General features: G+C 47.5%; 1 protein-coding gene across 1 annotated transcript in view; it reads right to left on the bottom strand.

Moving 5' to 3' along the window:
* CAMKK1 (calcium/calmodulin dependent protein kinase kinase 1) overlaps nt 1-17260 on the bottom strand; it is a 92910-nt gene extending 75650 nt beyond the window's left edge. The window contains exon 1 of the mRNA XM_057375492.1: nt 17237-17260. The gene's annotated coding sequence lies outside the window, so the exon portion shown is untranslated. The remainder of the gene's footprint in view (nt 1-17236) is intronic.

Below are 17260 nucleotides of genomic sequence, written 5' to 3'. Positions count from 1 at the left end.
GAGCCCCACCAGTACAAAGGTGACAGAGTCGAGCTGCTCCAGAGATTTGCTGCATTCACTCAACTGTGGGAGACAACTGAGGGAATCCCAAAGTGACACTGCCTGGACAGGACCTGAGGTAACAGGTTACACACCATACTTTGGGCAACCCCTGCTGTTAATTGTCCYGATGGCTCTCACTCCTGCTGTCCCCAAGGAACAAGCCCTGTTAACTTGGCTCTGACTGGGCAGGGACACCCCAACAGCTCCAACATTTTGCTGTGACTGTCCAGGGCCACTGGGCCGCTCTCACCCTTCTGGGCTCAAGCTCTGTCCCCAGAACCTGCACCAGGCCCCAGGTGGAAATGCTGGCACACATCAGCACCCCACTTGCTGCTGAGCTGATCTGCACATCCTGGGGATCAGGCCCACAAAGTCTGGCACAAACAAAAGCTATGTAGCTTTGAATTCAAAAAGCAAACAGCAAATCTCTACAGGCTTCATTTTGCTGCTCTCATAGCTACACTCCCTGCTTGAAGCACGCACGTGCATATAAAGGTATTTCACACGCAGTGGGRCTGTGGAGCACCAGGGACACAAACACTGCCTGGGGAGCTCTGGAAAAGCCCCCATACTCAGCTGGGAGCAACAATGGAAGCACTGATGTGACACATCCACTGCTCTTTCAAAGTTTAAGAACAAATCCCTGATGGCAGAGGAGAACTGGCAGCATCACTCAGCTATGAGGTGTCAGAGATATTTCAGGCAGCCAGATATTCCCATGCAGAAACCCAGAAAAAGTCATCCCCTCACTCCCCCAGCTGCCTCTCTTTGCATTACTGCTAACATGGATGTGACTCACTGGAGCTGGGTTTATATTAAACTCCTGAAACAGATTGTTTGGCTGTTATGTAAATCCAGTAAATGTTAAAACACCAGAATAAATCAGTCAGGCAGTTACCACTGCCAGCTCTCTAGACATCCAAGGGACTGTTATTTTTAAAAAAAGGTAGAGGTGGCAAGAGATGAGGGAGAAACAACAAGCACCATAATAATAATAATAATAATAATAATAATAATAATAATAATAATAACAACAACAACAATAACAACAGCAACAACAATAACAACAACGACAACAACAACAACAACAATAATAATAATAATAATAATAATAATAATAATAATAATAATAATAATAATAATAATAATATCATCATCATCACAGCAGCCTTTCAGCATTGGGAGAGCAATGCCCCACCAGGACTGCTACCAGTGTCCTGCCCAGCCATACACAGGCAAATGCCCAAACTTCTGCTCTGAAAAGGTGATGCAGCATCACCTGCACAAGACACAAACTCCGTGGCAGCAGAAGTGCCTCCCTRCCATGCCACCTGAAACAGCAATGGGACCTCAGGGAGGTGAGTACTCATGCTGGGGTCAGGATTCCAGCCATATCATGCTTTAAAATAAAAAAAGCYCCAAACCAGGCATGAACATTGTTCTTCCCATCCTGACACTGGGAAGGAGGTTCTGCTGTAGGAGCTGCCCCTCACCTGTGGTGCAGAGAGCATTTGCCACCCAGAGAACAATCTCCTGCTCACAGTGGCATCAGCAAGCCAGCACAGAAACAGATTTTAAAATTTGCAAACACAAGTATTTTWACCAGAAACCTGACTCCAGGTTTATAAACAGTCTATGAGCCAAAGGATTAGTCAGAAAAATTATCTGGCAAATAATCTGCAAGAATAAGCAAAACCAGAGCATATCACCATCTGCTCACAGATACCTCCTAAGGCAGAAATGAGGAAYCTTCAAATGAAAGCCTTCACTTCATATATAATTGTTGATAACCAGGCCATTGCACTCCAAATGCTCCCACAGCTACATCAGCAATCAAAAAAGGATGCAGGTAGAAACAACGACCCCAAACCTTAGCTGTAGTRTAAAGCACACTGTCTGAGCTGCCACTTGCATGGGAGGCACGGCTCAGGCCAAGCCCCTACTCAGCTTCAAACGCAGCTGGAGCCTGTGGGTCTCTACAAATGGGAACCCCTCAGGAATTTCCRCACCCCTGGGTACATCTGGACAGGTACATCTGGACAGGGGACAATGACCTGCCCAGCCCCTGCACTGGCGGAGCACAAGTTCCATTTCCAGCTGCCCTGGAGCTGAGAGTGCAGAGCAACATCATCACAACACTGAAATGAAGAGATCTCTGAGCTGTGTTTAATTAAACATAGTCTGGGAAAGTCTCTGCTTTTGTTAAACATTGCCTCAAAAGAAAAGGGCTGAGTAATCCACCAATGGGGAAAAACACACACTTCAGCTACAAGGTATTATTATTATAGGCTTAATATMAAAATGGCTTGTTCAGTTTATTAGGCTGGAGCAAACACTCGCAGCCTTGGCAAGACTCTGATATTACAGCTCTATATTACACACCTACATAGGCACTTGAGATTTGTACAGAGAGGAATCTCCCGTCTGGAGAGGGAAGGCAGTGATTTGTACCAGGTTTCTGTGGCCCAGCAAAACTGAAAAGACAGACAACAGGAGTGCGTCTGTACTGTGCACCAAAAGGGACGGGAGCCTGTGCTACAGCAAAGTCAGTGCAACCAGTGGTGGCAACTGATCTCCCTGACTGGGGCCAACAGCATCACAGTGGGGTGGCTGCAGCAACCAGACCCCGTGGCACAAGCACAGGCCATCAGGGACAGTCCCACAGGTCCCCTGAACACTGAGGACACCATGGCCAGCACCAAACATCCAACACTGACCTCACACACTGCTTAACCCAGGACTCCTGGCTTTGTCCTTCTGCAGAACAGAGGTGACCACTCACCCACACATGGGGAAAAGGTTCTGAAGCAGAGGGTTCTGCAATGTTACTGAGCCTGCCCCTGCAGAACCCAGCCCACACCAGCAGCCAGGGACTGCTCTGTGGCTCTGCAGCACTCTGGGGTTGGTGAGGCATCACTGCCTCCAGCACCTGCTCACCTGCCTGCAGGTGTAGCCAACCCCACTTCAAACACCCAAGTCATTGCAAATAATTTGTTACAATCTGAGAGTTTCAAGACACCATGAAATTTAAGGCTCTTTTTTTGAATATTTGGTGCAGAAGAAGCTCTCATTTCTCAAGTTGAAAAACAAACCCTTTCTCTGTCTTTTATTTGTTAATTAAATGTGTTCATTGTATGCAGATCTCATTTTTTGTGCATAATGTTTTGCCCATCTGTTTGATTAAAAAAGAAYCCAACCACCCAGCTTCATTAAGCTAATTGGATGTATTCAGCAATTGGTTAATATTCTGAAGTACTTTACAATTATTCTCCCCAGTTATTAAATCTCCTCTGAGGATTTTATTTTATGTACTAGACTCTTTATTAGCCAGCACTCAAGTCAGACTGCATTTGCCCACTCCTTAACTCACAGGCAAACATCCCACCAACTCCTTCACTGGTTTGTGATCTAAAGCGTTGGAATAAATTTGTGCCTTGATCGGACACTCTTCAGCTCACCCTGACCTCTAAACTCAGCATCTTCCTCCCTCTGTGCAAGAGGGCTCAACACTACAAGAGGAGGATGAAGTGTTAAAGTGAGCACTACAAATTCCGTGTCCTCTGGGAGCTCCCACGTGAACTTTGAAAAGGAAAAACTGTCTCAGAAAGGCTCAGGACCACAGTCCAAGATGGTGCATCCTAGAAGATGAAAAGTGACACCAACTGAATCAGTAGCAATGGCTTGGCCATGTGGCATCATGTGAGTGAGCYGAGTGAGCCTTGCTGGCAGTGCAACCAGTGGTGCAGTGAAGGGCTCTAAGCTCTTTCAGGGCTCAGGTTTCTGTCAATTTGTGGTCAGGCAACCTACCTGCCTCCTGGAGCTCCAAGGTGTCCCCAAGCTCTCTGCTCCACCACAGAGAACACGCAGTASCTCTGAGAATTAGTCTTCACACACCCCACCATCACTGTCCATTGCTTCTCCAAATAACCCAAATTTTGGCCAGCAGTGCTCTCCCAGGAGCCTAGCCCTGAATCAGAGCAGTCCCTGCTCAGCCTCAGAAGTGGTCACTGAACAAGGATGCTCCAGGACCAAGCATCAAGGGCAGGAAATGGGAGAGAATGGCACCAGCAGGATGGCAGGAAAGAGACTGAAGGTGAGAGAAGCATGATAAGCCACCTTGTCCTGGTATGAGCAGAAGGAATGACTGRAGCCCCCCACTTTTCTCTCACCATAACATCTTCCCCCTCTACCTGGACATTAATTTTTTTGAAAACTTGTAACAAATCCTTGCAGCCCTAACMACCGCAAGACACTTGAGTCCAGGAGGACAAAGGTCCCAGAAGCTGATGGATGGCAGAGTGAGAGACAGGACTGACAGACACACACAGCAGGTATCCGGCCTGTCTTTGACACAGGATCTCATCTCAGAAGGAAAACAGATTAAATAAAATAATTTTTTTTACAGAAAGCTCTGATTTACATGGTTCCAGTCCTACCTGGCATCAGCTGACACCAAAACCTTCCATGTTGAGAGGGAGCTGCAAGAGATGAAACTGCACAGATGTGCATTATGGACCTGTGACTGCTGTTCCTTCCTGAACCAGCACCAAGTTTGAGATTTAGGTCAAAAGCTTCTAGAAAACAAGGCAGCTGATGATTTATAGGAAAAACCATACTGAGTCAGTACACGTATCCACCCAGTCTCAATTTCTAACTGTGGCCAGCAGTGGATGTTCTGCTGCTGCAGAAACTAAGAGCTTAAAAATAGTAATGATAATGAGGAGAAGGTTGGAGTTTGGCCTCCTGACAGCACCTCTTGGCTTCAAGCTGTCACTCAGGTAGCCCTGACAGAATAGCACTGAATTTGTCTACAACCAATTTGAAGCTGTTTTTTTTTCAATCTCCACAACACTGTCGGGAATTGAGCTCTGCAGCAYGATGAGCGCTGCACAGGAAGCACAATTTGTGCCACACCTGCYGGACACACAGGGGAGTTCAGGCATCCCAACACCAACTCCACRTGGTGTCCGAGAGGATAAACCACACACACACCCCACTGCTCCATGACCCCAAACCAGGGGCAGCAGGAAGCCAACACAGGCACACAGTGCTACAGGGCCAGGGGAGACACTGCCCTCTTCTATTTGCTTCTGCAATCCCAGCCCMGCCTCTACTGTTTGCATTTAAAGAAAACAGACAGTTTTCATTCTCTTATTGTAAAAAGTGGTTACACTTGCAAGAAATCACTTGCCAGTAATTTAACGGAAGGAGGAAGAAATTTAGAGGTTGAGGCAGCTGTGATTTGACATGGGCTGACCTGACACCTGAGGAGAACCTTAATGACATTTCCTTCCAGCTAGCCTGTTCCCCTTGGTTCACACTGCAATTAGTGTTCCCTTTTTGACATCCAGGCAGAAAGCCTAGACCACACTTGAAAATTTGGCCACATTATAACAACTTTTCAATAGCCTGGCAACAGCATCAATTAATAGAGAGCTCACTGCCCCACTGTGCTTAATGCTGCAAGAAAGGCAAGCTTTGGCTCAAACAGCTTAGAATCAAAGCAGGCTTTAAAAATGTTGTAGTTTAACCTAGCAGGCAGGTAAACAGCACACAGCTACTTGCTCACAGATCCCTCTCCAGGAATGGGGGAAGAGAACTGGGGGAGAGAAAAATGCAAAATTTATAAGTTGAGATAAAAACTGTTTCATAGGATAGAACAAGAAAATAATAATAATTTTATTAGAATATACAAAAGAACTGATGCACAATGCAATTRGTCACACCTGCAGACCAATGGCCAGGCACCTCTCCCTCCAGCTGATACACTGCAGGTGAGGTGGGATGATCTCCAGCTTTTGTGGTGTGTTATTCAGCTAGAGTGAAAAGCTCTGCAAATGTTCAGAGAGGGGAGGGATGTGGGATCAGGCTTCGTTCCTGACAAGCTCTGCCTCCCTAAGCACGTGGCCTTTCCCTGGGGACAGAGTCAAAGTGAAAGAGGCAGCACCAAGGGCCAGGTCTGAGGTCCTGGGAAACACAAAACAAGCTGCTCTTCTGCACTCCCACCRCAGCTGCATTTCTATASCCTTAAGGGGAAAYKAAAATTGYCAAGGACTAACTCTGACAGTTCCTAAAGTGCCACCAAGGAGTAGGAGAGCTCTGCTGCACATGGTTCCAGCTATGCCTAAATCAAGAGATAAACAGGGCTGGCAAATTAATGTCATTAGYCAAACTTGAGAGCAGTGCTGGCTTTCAGCCAGGGCTTACTCCAGATGTGCTCCATGTCCTGCATCCTGGGCTTGAGCTGCTCCACTCCTCCCTGTTCTCACACATGTCCCCAGCAGGGACAATGATCGTGTCCCTCTGCTGAAAGGGTCACAGGTCCCAACAGCAAAAACACAAGGCTGCACATTTCCAGAGGGACAAACCCAGTGCTTCARTTCCCTGAATTCTTTCTTTTCTTCAGGCTGAATCCACCTCATGCCACAGACTCCAGTCACTTATCTGAATGCCAGTTCAGAGAAACTGGTCAGTCATGGGGGTGGGATGCACCCAGCCACCCATCTGGGAAGGAGGCAGCAGCCTCACAGGGAAAGTTGTACCCCATTAGCCTAAGCAATGCAACAGGGTGGTGGCTGGTCCCATCACCCTCTCACCTGATGAATGCTGTGATCCAGGTGATCTGTGCCAGCTGCTAACAGCAGCAGCTGCCCCACATCATCACATGAATTAGGTATTTCCATCCTCCAGTGAAGCCACTAACACCCACAAACCCAAAAACCCCTTCAGTGGTTTCTTCTTGGGATCAGCCAACGCACCAGACAACCCAGAGCCAGGGGAAGGACACACTTGTCTATGAGAAACCTGCAGCAGCACACAAGTGCACTGCAGAAGGGACACCTACCCTAAAATTTGCTCCTCTCWCTCCCAAGTTTCCTTGCTTTCCTTAAGATGAAGTCTGCAGCTAAATGAACATATTACAGCTGAAATTTTACTTTTAATTTGTCCCTTGGGTGTTTTGCTGACCCTACCAAGAACTATATTTAAATGTGCAATTTCCTGGCTAGACTCATTTGAAGTCCCCTCCCCGCTGGCTGCCTGTGCAAGTCTGGCCCAGAATCCAATTAGCTGCTACCACCCTTTAAATCAAAGGAATTACACTCAAACAAGAAAAATAAAATTAAGGATTTTAATTACATCATTCTTATTACATGTCTAAATACTCATAATTCCCATGCTCTCTGGGAGGTGGTCTTGAAAGGCTAGAAAATGACAAGTTTCCAAGCAGACAAAATTATAGCCAGAACAAATAATTTGACAGGAGACTGTCCACCCTAATCACCAGAGCATGTTTGGTTTAACACAGTGTAGAGCTGGATGTAGGACCTGCCTGGCACCGTGGAAGGAGCAGCTGCTTCTCAGCACCTGTGAGAGGTATGGGGAACCCAAAGGCTTCCAGCTTCCCACATGAAGCAGCAGCTGCATTCCATCTGGTAATTATATCAGGAATCTGCTTTCATCAGCATCAGCATCACCCTCCCCAATGCCTAGGAGGGTGTTCCCATTGCAGCTTCCAAAGCAAAGGAACTGGTTTGCTTCTGAGAGTTTGTTGGTTCACACTTAGTCCTTGACCAGCTTCAGCCAGTCCCTGGTGACATCCAACAGAGCTCCCAGCAGCCCCAGCTGTGCACAGAACAAGGAAAGAGGATATGGATTCCCAAGGCCACAGAGCCCAGGGGCGCAACAGAGKGGTGTTTGTTCCTTTCCCTGTCAACAACCCCTAAAGCTCCAGGGTTTGCAGGTCAGATTCCCAACCGTGTGATGCTGAGGATGCTCAGACTTATCAGTGACCTCAGAGGACCTTCAGAGTCCCTTCTGGATAGGCTTTCCCACACCCTCTTCACTCACCAGCCTGAGCTCCAGCTCTTGGCTCCCTGCCTGCCTCCAGGAGCTGCTCAGCAGATCCCCACAAATCCTTTGGCTCTGGTGAATCTCCACAGGACTGTCTAGCCAGGAAATGGGGCTRTGCTGGGCAGGAAGAGCCGGGCACTGTTAGGTTGGAGACATCAGGAGAGCGGATGTTTTTTTGGCTCAAACTTTCCACCTACCAGCACTTGGGAGATACCGGGGCCACAGAGAGGTTCAGAGGAGGTCAYGGACTTTGGAATGGCCAAGTTGCTGCTGGAAATGGCGTTTGTYAATGTCAGCAACTAAGGAGTGCCTGGGATGACTTTGCTTCGAGGTRTCAACTGTCAGGTCCAAACAAGCTTCAGCTCAGTCCAACCCAAACAGTGCAGTCACTGTACCTGCTCCTGGAAAACACAGGGGCTTCACTCAGGAGCCACACCTGCCACCAAATCAGGTTACTGCAGAAATTCCACATATGAACTAAACAGCCCCTGTGGTGGACAGCTCAGCCTCCTGGGAAGTGGAGCGGGAAGGGGTTCACTGTAAGGCACCGGCTTCTTGACAAGAAAGTAGAACAAGAATTGCAGAGGCACCAAGTGATCCACAGGACATGACAGTGGAAGGGACAGCTTCAGACACTGGCATGGTGGGATGGGATTTGCTACTGCCAAAATAAATGTATTAAAACACAGTGATGTTCTTTCTTCATTGACTTCCCAGTCCCATGCCCTTCCTTTTGAGGGGAACAGATAGATAYGAACATGGCTGTCAGAGACTTTCASAGAAARCCATCAAAAGCTGWGTTTTGGGTTTTAGGAAAACCAAATTCCCCAGGAGATGAGCAACTCTGAGCCATCTTTGCCTTCTTCTGCAGGCAGCTACACTGACAACTTGCAAAGACATTCTGCAGAGCTCTCTAACCAGAGCTCTCTAACCAGTTTGATGGTGAAGTGTCAGAATATTTCTAGGTTAATAAAAGCTGGGGCATGGGAGGAGAGAGGGAAGGAAGGAGATTGATTGTTTTAGACTAAGACATTGGAATGGATTTCACAGCAGGAGAAGGTTTCAGGGCAAGGAAAAATTTATTCATACCTAAAGAGCATAGAATATTAAAGACTCTGGGCTTCACTTCCTCCACAAGACCTTAGTGGAATGAGACTCTCAGCACTTTGCAGTAACCACAAAACACCCTCAATGAATCCACGTGGTTTCATCCAGCTCACAGCAAAAACTCAAAAATTCTTTGGCATTGCAGCCACAGTATCTGCAGGAGGCTGGTGAACCCATGGAGCAAACGAGGGAAGGCAGCAAAGCCAGGGATCTCCCTGGGGATGAAARGAGGGGGGCAGGAACTAAACCAAAGGCAGCCCAGTAACACATTGCTTTTAGAGTCAAATAGAATACTTCTCTTCAGATAAGCCTCCTCTGTGCACCCCTAGAGCATCTGCCACTTTTTAAACCCAGATCTGGAGGCTTATTTTCCATTACTGTGGCACTTCAGACACTGTCATCACCTGGGCCTGATGCTGCACAGAAAAAATGCTGGCCCCTGCTGTGAAGTTTATGCTCCAAACACAATAAACAATGAGGCAAGCAGACAGATGTTTGGATGAGCACAAGGAAAGCTGCATTGGTTTTGCTCTTTCATTCCTTGGGTGGCTGAGAGGATGTGCCACAAAAAGAACCAATTGCCACAGCGGGGACAATCTTATAATGCCCTCTTGCCTCTATGATAATCATTCTGCATGGAAGAYAGATCCAGTGGCATTCAGCTGGAGCACAGACACTTTTCAGCTCCTTATGAACAGCAAACTCTGAAAATTAACCAAAAATACCAGTTCAATTCTGCATTCAGACTTAAATCAATCTATTTGGCATTAAGGAGTAGAATCCCAGCAATAGCCATGAATAAAGCATGCTCTTTTACTATTCTTCACAYTGTTCACATCAAACTGCATGAGAAAGGAAAAAGCAGAAGCCTGATCAGTGTGGAAGCACTCTGGAAGAGRTGCCTGATCTCTCTCACCTGGAAGYGYATATCAGTTAGACCACKGAGACCTCTGAAATTCATGTCCACTACTACTACAGGACAAGCTATCAGAGGACCTTGTTCTCCTTGTTTAACAAAACCCACCCTGCTCATGCAGTAACCCYATACCCCAGCCCTGAGGGAACAAATTTCTGCTCCCCCTACACTCAGCAAGGATTGGCCTAACAATCTGCACTTGGACATCTTTCCATTTTCCAGCCCCMTCTCTCAGCCCTGGTGCTGACACAGAAGGGCTAAAAGACTCATCTCAGGTCTGTTTTACACTCTGCCTGTTAGCCTCAGATATCATTAACCTTTGTCAGTCAAGCTGCCTGACAGCTACAGAAAGGTCATTCCTGATTTCAGCATCAAAGCACCTCATCAGTGAGATGTCAGCAGCTGAATCTCCTGTCATCACGCTACCACTTGAAGCAGGCACACCATCAGCACAAGCAGTCCCAAAACCTTGGTTTCAGCACAAACAGTACCTCAGAACAGCATTATCTAGACAGCATTTCCAAAACCAGTTGTTAGGAAGTGTCAAAATTAATACTCGACTCATTTAAGTAGTTGGCTTCTACATTTGTACTGTAATWATTTGTCACAGAAACACTGCACCAGGTCCTCCTGCCTTTCATGTACCTTGATTTTTTTTGGCATAGGATCACAACCCTCTATATATCACCAGTATCCAAACYCCGTTGTCTCTCCTTCCCTCCCAGTGTTTCTACACTGATATGTAAGCATTGACAAAAGAGAGGGGAGGAAGCTCTGAAGCAGTAGAATTCACTTTTCCAAGGCAGCACTCAACTCCTTRAAAGGCAAACCCATCCCTTTTCTTTCAAGCTACCATCAATCACTTCTCACACGCTGCCGGAAGGAAGCTCCTTCCCCAAAGGAGCTGTGGTTCATCCTCAGATCACATCCCTGCCAGGCTCCTAATGAGCAGGCAGCACACACATCTTCCAGCTTCTTGTCTGCAAACAGTCAAGGCCCCACGGGCTGGAATGAGGGAGAGGGAGGGTCTGGTAGCAGATACCCAGCATGAAGTAACAGCTACAGACCCTCTTCTAGCAGGAGTCCCTTGGAGCATCCCAAATTCGCTCTGAGAGACCACATCAGAGCAGCAGAGCAAACTAAGACCACCAGCTGCATCCAGCACATGAGGAGGTCCAGGGGCAGGAGTAAAGCTCTGGCGATGCCTGCATGTTGCCAGTGCCATGGTGAGGAGTTGTTGTGCTCTGCAAAGGCAGAGGTAGTTCAGAGTAACTTAGACATAGCTGGATGCTGCAGCAGGACAGCATGAGGCGTGGGATAATTAGAGCCAGCCTCAGGTGGGTACACACATGCACACAATACTCTGCAAAGCTGTGCTGGCTCGTTTTTTCCCTACTGCTGCCCAATTCCTTCAGCTTTATCTACCTACTGTAGATGTGACAGCCTCCAACTGTGGGCTTCAGAGAGCTGTGCCCATGTTATTTGTGTACAGCAAATCCATCCTCACCAGCTCTTTTGTGGGTTTAGTATTCACCTCTATTCTATGGAATGGAAATCTGAATTACTGCCAGGGCAGGAAAGGGGAAAAAGAGACAGACACCCATGATAAAGTCTCTCATGACAGCAAAATAGTATTTGAYTTAACAAATACACTCTACAAAAGCAGAGCAAAACCAAGACAATCTATGGGGTGGGTGGTCTGAACTYTGCTGCACTCAGGAGACTGCAAGAAAAAATTGTGAGCAATCTCTGCYGCAAAGGCACAGCTGAGAACACCAGGAGAACAGCAGCCCCTGACTGGAAGCACGGCCACAGCACAGCACTGAACTGTCACACACAGGCACCACAGCACAGGTCGCCAGGGCAGGATGATCTCATACCCCTGGGTACCACTGATTCACACTCTCACCTCAGCCCAAATCAGCCACAAATACAACACTAAAACACCCTCAGAAGGTGTTATTTAGCCTGGGCTTCCTCAGCACTTTATTCCTCCTTTTCCCACCCCACCTGAACCCCTAGTTCAAAACCCATGCTGAGAACTAAATTTCTGGGTCTATCTGTGAATTGGAGCACCAGATTACCAAGGAAATCTGTAGCCAGATGAAACAACTAAATGAATCTTCTTTGTCTTAATTTAAAATKATACATATCAAATTCCTCCTCCAGTTGAAAGCCCCATGGGTCTGTAGGACTTGCATCTATGCTTAGAGTTCAACAGCCATACCGGAAATCTGTGTCAAATGAGAATGACAGAGTTGAGACTCTTTTTCTCTGAAGTTGAAGAAAATGTTATCTGCACAGCTGTGCAAAGTCAAGAGTCTTGCCCCGCAGTTTCCTCATGGGAACAGGGACCTAACATACATCCAAAATGTGTCATTAATGCTCTGTCCTTACTAGGTCACAAAATCACAGTGTCACTTGGCTGAGAAAAACACTCAGCACACCCYAAAAACATTCATGGGATATTGCACAGAAACTGCAGCCTTCAGGGATCTGGTCTCTTCCGCCTTGGCACAGAGCTCTGCGATTAATACAGACCCATCTGCCCCATCTCTGCTCTGCAGCAAGGACTCCCACCAACATCCAGCTCTAAAAAGGATGGGACACAGCCCTCACACTGGTGTGAGTGAGTGAGTGAGTGAGTGAGTGAGTGAGTAAAGACTAATGGAGACAGGGAATTGCAGAAGGCAGCAAAAAAAGTGAGGCTGTGAATTTGGCTCCACTGTCCTCAGGGGAGCAATTGCCACTCAGCACCAGCAGAAAGGAAAGCTGGACTTCCACAGCTTTACTGCTTGTCCAAGGCATACACATGGCTGCTCTGCAGAGAGTACAGCCCAGAAAAAGGAGAAACATGTCTGCATCTCAGAAAGACACATCTTCAAGTGCTGCTCCAGCACATCACAGCCTTKCTGTTTACACTCACACCAGAATAATTAGAGCAGCCACTGTTAACTAGCTAACAACTTCACCATCAACTCTCCGAACAATACTGAAGAATTCATCACAACATTTCACAGCCACCCCTCTGCAGAAAAACTGAAATCACCCCAGACACAAGCAGCCTAAATTAATCCCACACAGATTCTAGCAAAAAGAACTACAACTATTCCAGCAGTACTTGCCTTAAAATAATGCCTGCTCAGGGCAGCAACCCAAAAGAAACAAATCCTCAACAAACCACACCTTATGCACAAAGCATGACTCAGCTCATGCAATAGGTGCCATCAAGAAATAAAATACAAGGGTTCATACTCGGCCAGGTTCACTCCCTAAACCAGCAGGTTCGTAGGATATGAAGCTCCCAGCTGCTGTGGGACAGCCCTCCCTTTGAGCTGCCAGCCTCAGCTCACTGAGAACCTGTGTCTTCAAAAGGCTTTCAGAACTTCTCCTTCCAGGGATACRAGCACCTGAAAACAACAAGCAAAATTTCTCCAGTGTCAAGTACTTGACAGATATGACAATTGTGCTTCTCCCTCTGTTTCTATCCATATCAATTGTGCCAAAATAGAAAATAAACTGAATACCTAATATATAAAATAGGTATGAATATACAAAATATATAATGAAACCGAAGACTACAATGAAACAGGAAAATGCTTCTAAAAACTTAAGCCAGTAGGAAAAGTGACCAACGAATCTAGTCTGCAAATTCCTAACCAAGTTAGAACTGCAAGTTCTACAGTCCTTGACTGCACCTTAGCATTAATGACAAAGTCTATAAAACATTTTCCTGTGATTAAGGGCTCAATTTGTAAAGTCACCACCTGTGGCCAAGTACACRAGCCTGAGAAACATTTGAGTTTCTGAAGAGCTGGAACACATGTACTCACACCTCACCCACCACCACAGAGCAGCAGYCACCCTCCCACACATCAATGAAAATCACTGTAGCTCCTTCCCACCATCATCTTTCAAATTAGTGTCCTACTCCAGTTTATCAGTTACTAGGATTTGTTCTCTTTAGAAGATTTCAGACACTTTTCTCCAACCATGCTAAGCTGAACCACTGTCTTAATTAAAACAATATGCTTGACCACATGACATTTTTTGGTATCATTCATTCACCTGCTGTACCTGATACTTTATTMATCACAAACATCTCTAACTAATTTTCAGATCTGCCTTGATGACTGATGACTGCTTTCTGTCGACAATTGCTTTGTACACTTCAATCACACATTCAACCAGAGCCAGCCATGTACATTCCTTTTTCAACCACATATTTGTGGTGACTGGATCACCTTCCTGMACATTGGATGTTTGCTTCTTAAAGCAAGTGGAACCCCATACAAAAAAAAAAAAAATAACATCAGAGCAACCATAAAGACAAGAGGMAGAATTTTCACAAGGGTTACTGAATACCTAGTTGTCATCAGAGGGGTCCTCTTTGCTACAGTTTAAGACACAAGACAGTAACCTTTTATCTCTTCCCAACTTTGTGCCTGGCTTTTACACCGACAGCTCAGCCCTTGCTTTCATCCCAAAGATGAAGGGGTAACTTGCCTCCTCACTCTTTCTCAGCTTCCTGAGCCTCCCTCTCCACCTGCCAAGCTGCAGCAGTGCCAGGGCTGAGTAGCAGAAAGTATCTGCCAGACGCTCTGCAGAAGTCTTCCCCCGCCCCATGTTAGAGGTAAAAATCCACCCAGAAGCCCTGCTTTCCCATCCTCCTTCCCCACTCAGGGGAGCTCCTACTACAGCCAGATGCTGCTCAAAACTGGCCTCTTCTGGTGATCTCACACAAACCAATTCCCTCCCACCTTTTGCTCACTTGTGTTGCTTAAATCAGCATCCCCACAGAGCCCTGGAGCCAAGGGAGATCTCCCACAAAGGCAGAACCTGCCTGCCCCTACACCCAGCATTTGTCAGGGCTCTGAGCAGCTGAACAGACCCAGCAATACTGCACCTGCCCACCATCCACCTGTGCTTAGGGGTGCTAACAGGTATCCTCTCCCCAGGCATCTTCCCAAGGCAGACTAATTGCACATATTGATTTCAGATCCTATTAAACTGCCTTCCACAACGCCAGCACTGACAAAATCTTCATGCCAAGCTCTTCAACACACRTCCTTTCTTCGCTAGCTTGGTGTGCTGGGATTTATCCTCTGCCCCTCAGCCAGGCAGACACCTCCTCTGGAGAACCAAACCACCCACCTTTGGTTGGTTTTCGGATGGCTTTTGAGAAGCCATCCAGAATACTCAGTCTTTTCCTGAAGCCTCTTACAAAAGTAGTTTCTCAATCCCCTGCCCCTAGGTAGCAATGATCCTGTAAAGGTTGTTCTAAGGTCAGCATTGACGCTGAACAGATGATCTGGCTTTCAGACAGAACTGCTCTTTCCACAGTTCATGAGAAAGTTTCACAAACACAGGGTTAATACATCCTTCAGTAATTTCAGGGAACAAAATCAGCAAAAAGAGATGCTGCAMGCCAGCAAGCAGAGCCTTGGCTGAAGCACAGTGACACAGCACAGTGCCACCTCTTCACACCCAGCCAAGGTTTAATCCACAGAAGTTTTTGTGGTGACCACTACCTAAATAGTGCTTTTTTCTCCAGCAAACAAAACACTGAAATGCCATCATTCTAGACATTTGCTCTGCTGCAGGCTGAGGACATTCCTAGTGCAGCCACCCCACAAGAGCCCATAAGGAAGGGAAATCYCACAAACCCTTTTCAGCAAAAGAAAAGCTGGCCCTTGAAAGCCGAGGTAGTGCAAGGACAATTAATTGYATCCAGCAAAGACATTCAGGGCCTAATGAACACATTAATTAAGGAGCACAGGCTTTGAAAGCCATGGTAGAAGCACAGCACCTTCTGGCTGTATGGAGTGATGGGRAAACTCACTGTTCTCTGGGGAAATGCCAGGACAGGTGAGGTCCCCTTGCAGCTCTGCTCCAGAAGTGCCTGGATGAGCAGCTCTGCCCACCCTTGCTGAGTCAGGAGCTGTCCCGGGAGCACTCACACGTACCCCACTCCAACCCATAACACCATCCTAAACCCAAGGAGAAATAGCTGGAGACAGCTCCACACAGAAGGCACTTCATGCCAGTGAACATAGCTTCCCTCATGGAAAGAAAACTATTAGGACCCAGTACCTACTGTGACTTAAAGCCTTCAGACCATACAAACCATGACATGCCTGAACTCCTCGCTGGAATGATAAGAGCCTGSTGCTTACGCTACTGGTTGCTAAGATTTGGCCTTCTCCAGGCAAAAGCCAAGGGAGCAAGCCCAGGAAAGCAAATTTATTGCTCTGCCTRGAGTTTAAACCCATTCACACCAGGYRTCCCAGCCCAAGCAYAGGGCTCACACAGCAAACCATGCACAGGACATGTTGGAGCATAGCCCCAGCACATGGGCTTTGGTTTTTCTCTTCAAGCGACTGAGACAGCAACTCTCTTCTTGACTTATCCAGTTTCAAATGCAACACTTCAAAGCCATCCCATGTCAAACTCTAGAACAAACTGAAGCTGCCAGAGATGCCTCACACGGAGGAAGTTAACACATGATAGGAAGCTCAATGTGGAATCTCAGACTACAAAGCCTATTAAACAAAACCTTTTCCGTTAAGTTACAACTACAACAGAATGGCAATTTTACCTTCATCAGAGCAGCTGAAGAAAGTGATATTTCTGCAGAATCAGCAGTTTTCCTTGTCCACAGCACAGAGGCCTTTGGAAGCTGCAGGTTATTGTCCCGCAGAGCCAAGGTATGTAGAGAGGAAGACAAGCCCCTCTCACGCCAGCCTGGCTGCCAGGTGCGTGTTCTGAGACACGGCCAGGGAAAGACAGCTCAGGCCAAGGCATTGAYCCACGAGAAAACCCAAACTTTGAGGAGCTCAGGCTGATCCCAAGGGCAGTGAGGAGGGTTAAGAAGCAGTGACAAACCTGCACGGAGCTCACCGTACTTCTTACTTACTTCTCTCCCCCCTCGAGAAAAGGACTCGAGATGGTTGGCGTGATGGTAAACTGCTCAAAATCCCAGCTTTCAGAAGGATTTTAAATTTTTTCCCATTTATTTTTGAGCTCGGTAAAATCACCACCTCCGGAGCTGCAGCTGCCGGGCGCATCCCCGGCCGCGCCGCGGCGGCGGCTCCCGCAGCCCCGGGGATGAGGCGGCTGCCGTAGTCCACCCGCACCGACCACCCGGCTCCCGCCCGCGCCCACTCCGCCGCCGCCGCCGGGACGCTGCCCGCGGACCGTCCCCGTGGGCTGCCCTCCCCGCACGCCACTTGTCGCCGTCCGCCGAGGGCCTCACAGCCCCGCGGGTGCAGCGGGGTGGGTTCGGTTCCCGAGGGTCGCCCCGTCCCAGGGGCCGCTCACCTGCGCGCGGCGCCGCCGCCGGGT

The sequence above is a fragment of the Malurus melanocephalus genome, unplaced genomic scaffold, assembly GCF_030028575.1.
Source record: "Malurus melanocephalus ecotype Western Australia unplaced genomic scaffold, MMel_1.1 scaffold_251, whole genome shotgun sequence".
In the NCBI taxonomy this organism is placed as follows: Eukaryota; Metazoa; Chordata; class Aves; order Passeriformes; family Maluridae; genus Malurus; species Malurus melanocephalus.
Note: the sequence above shows the minus strand (reverse complement) of the source record. Positions and strands in the feature narration are given on the sequence as shown.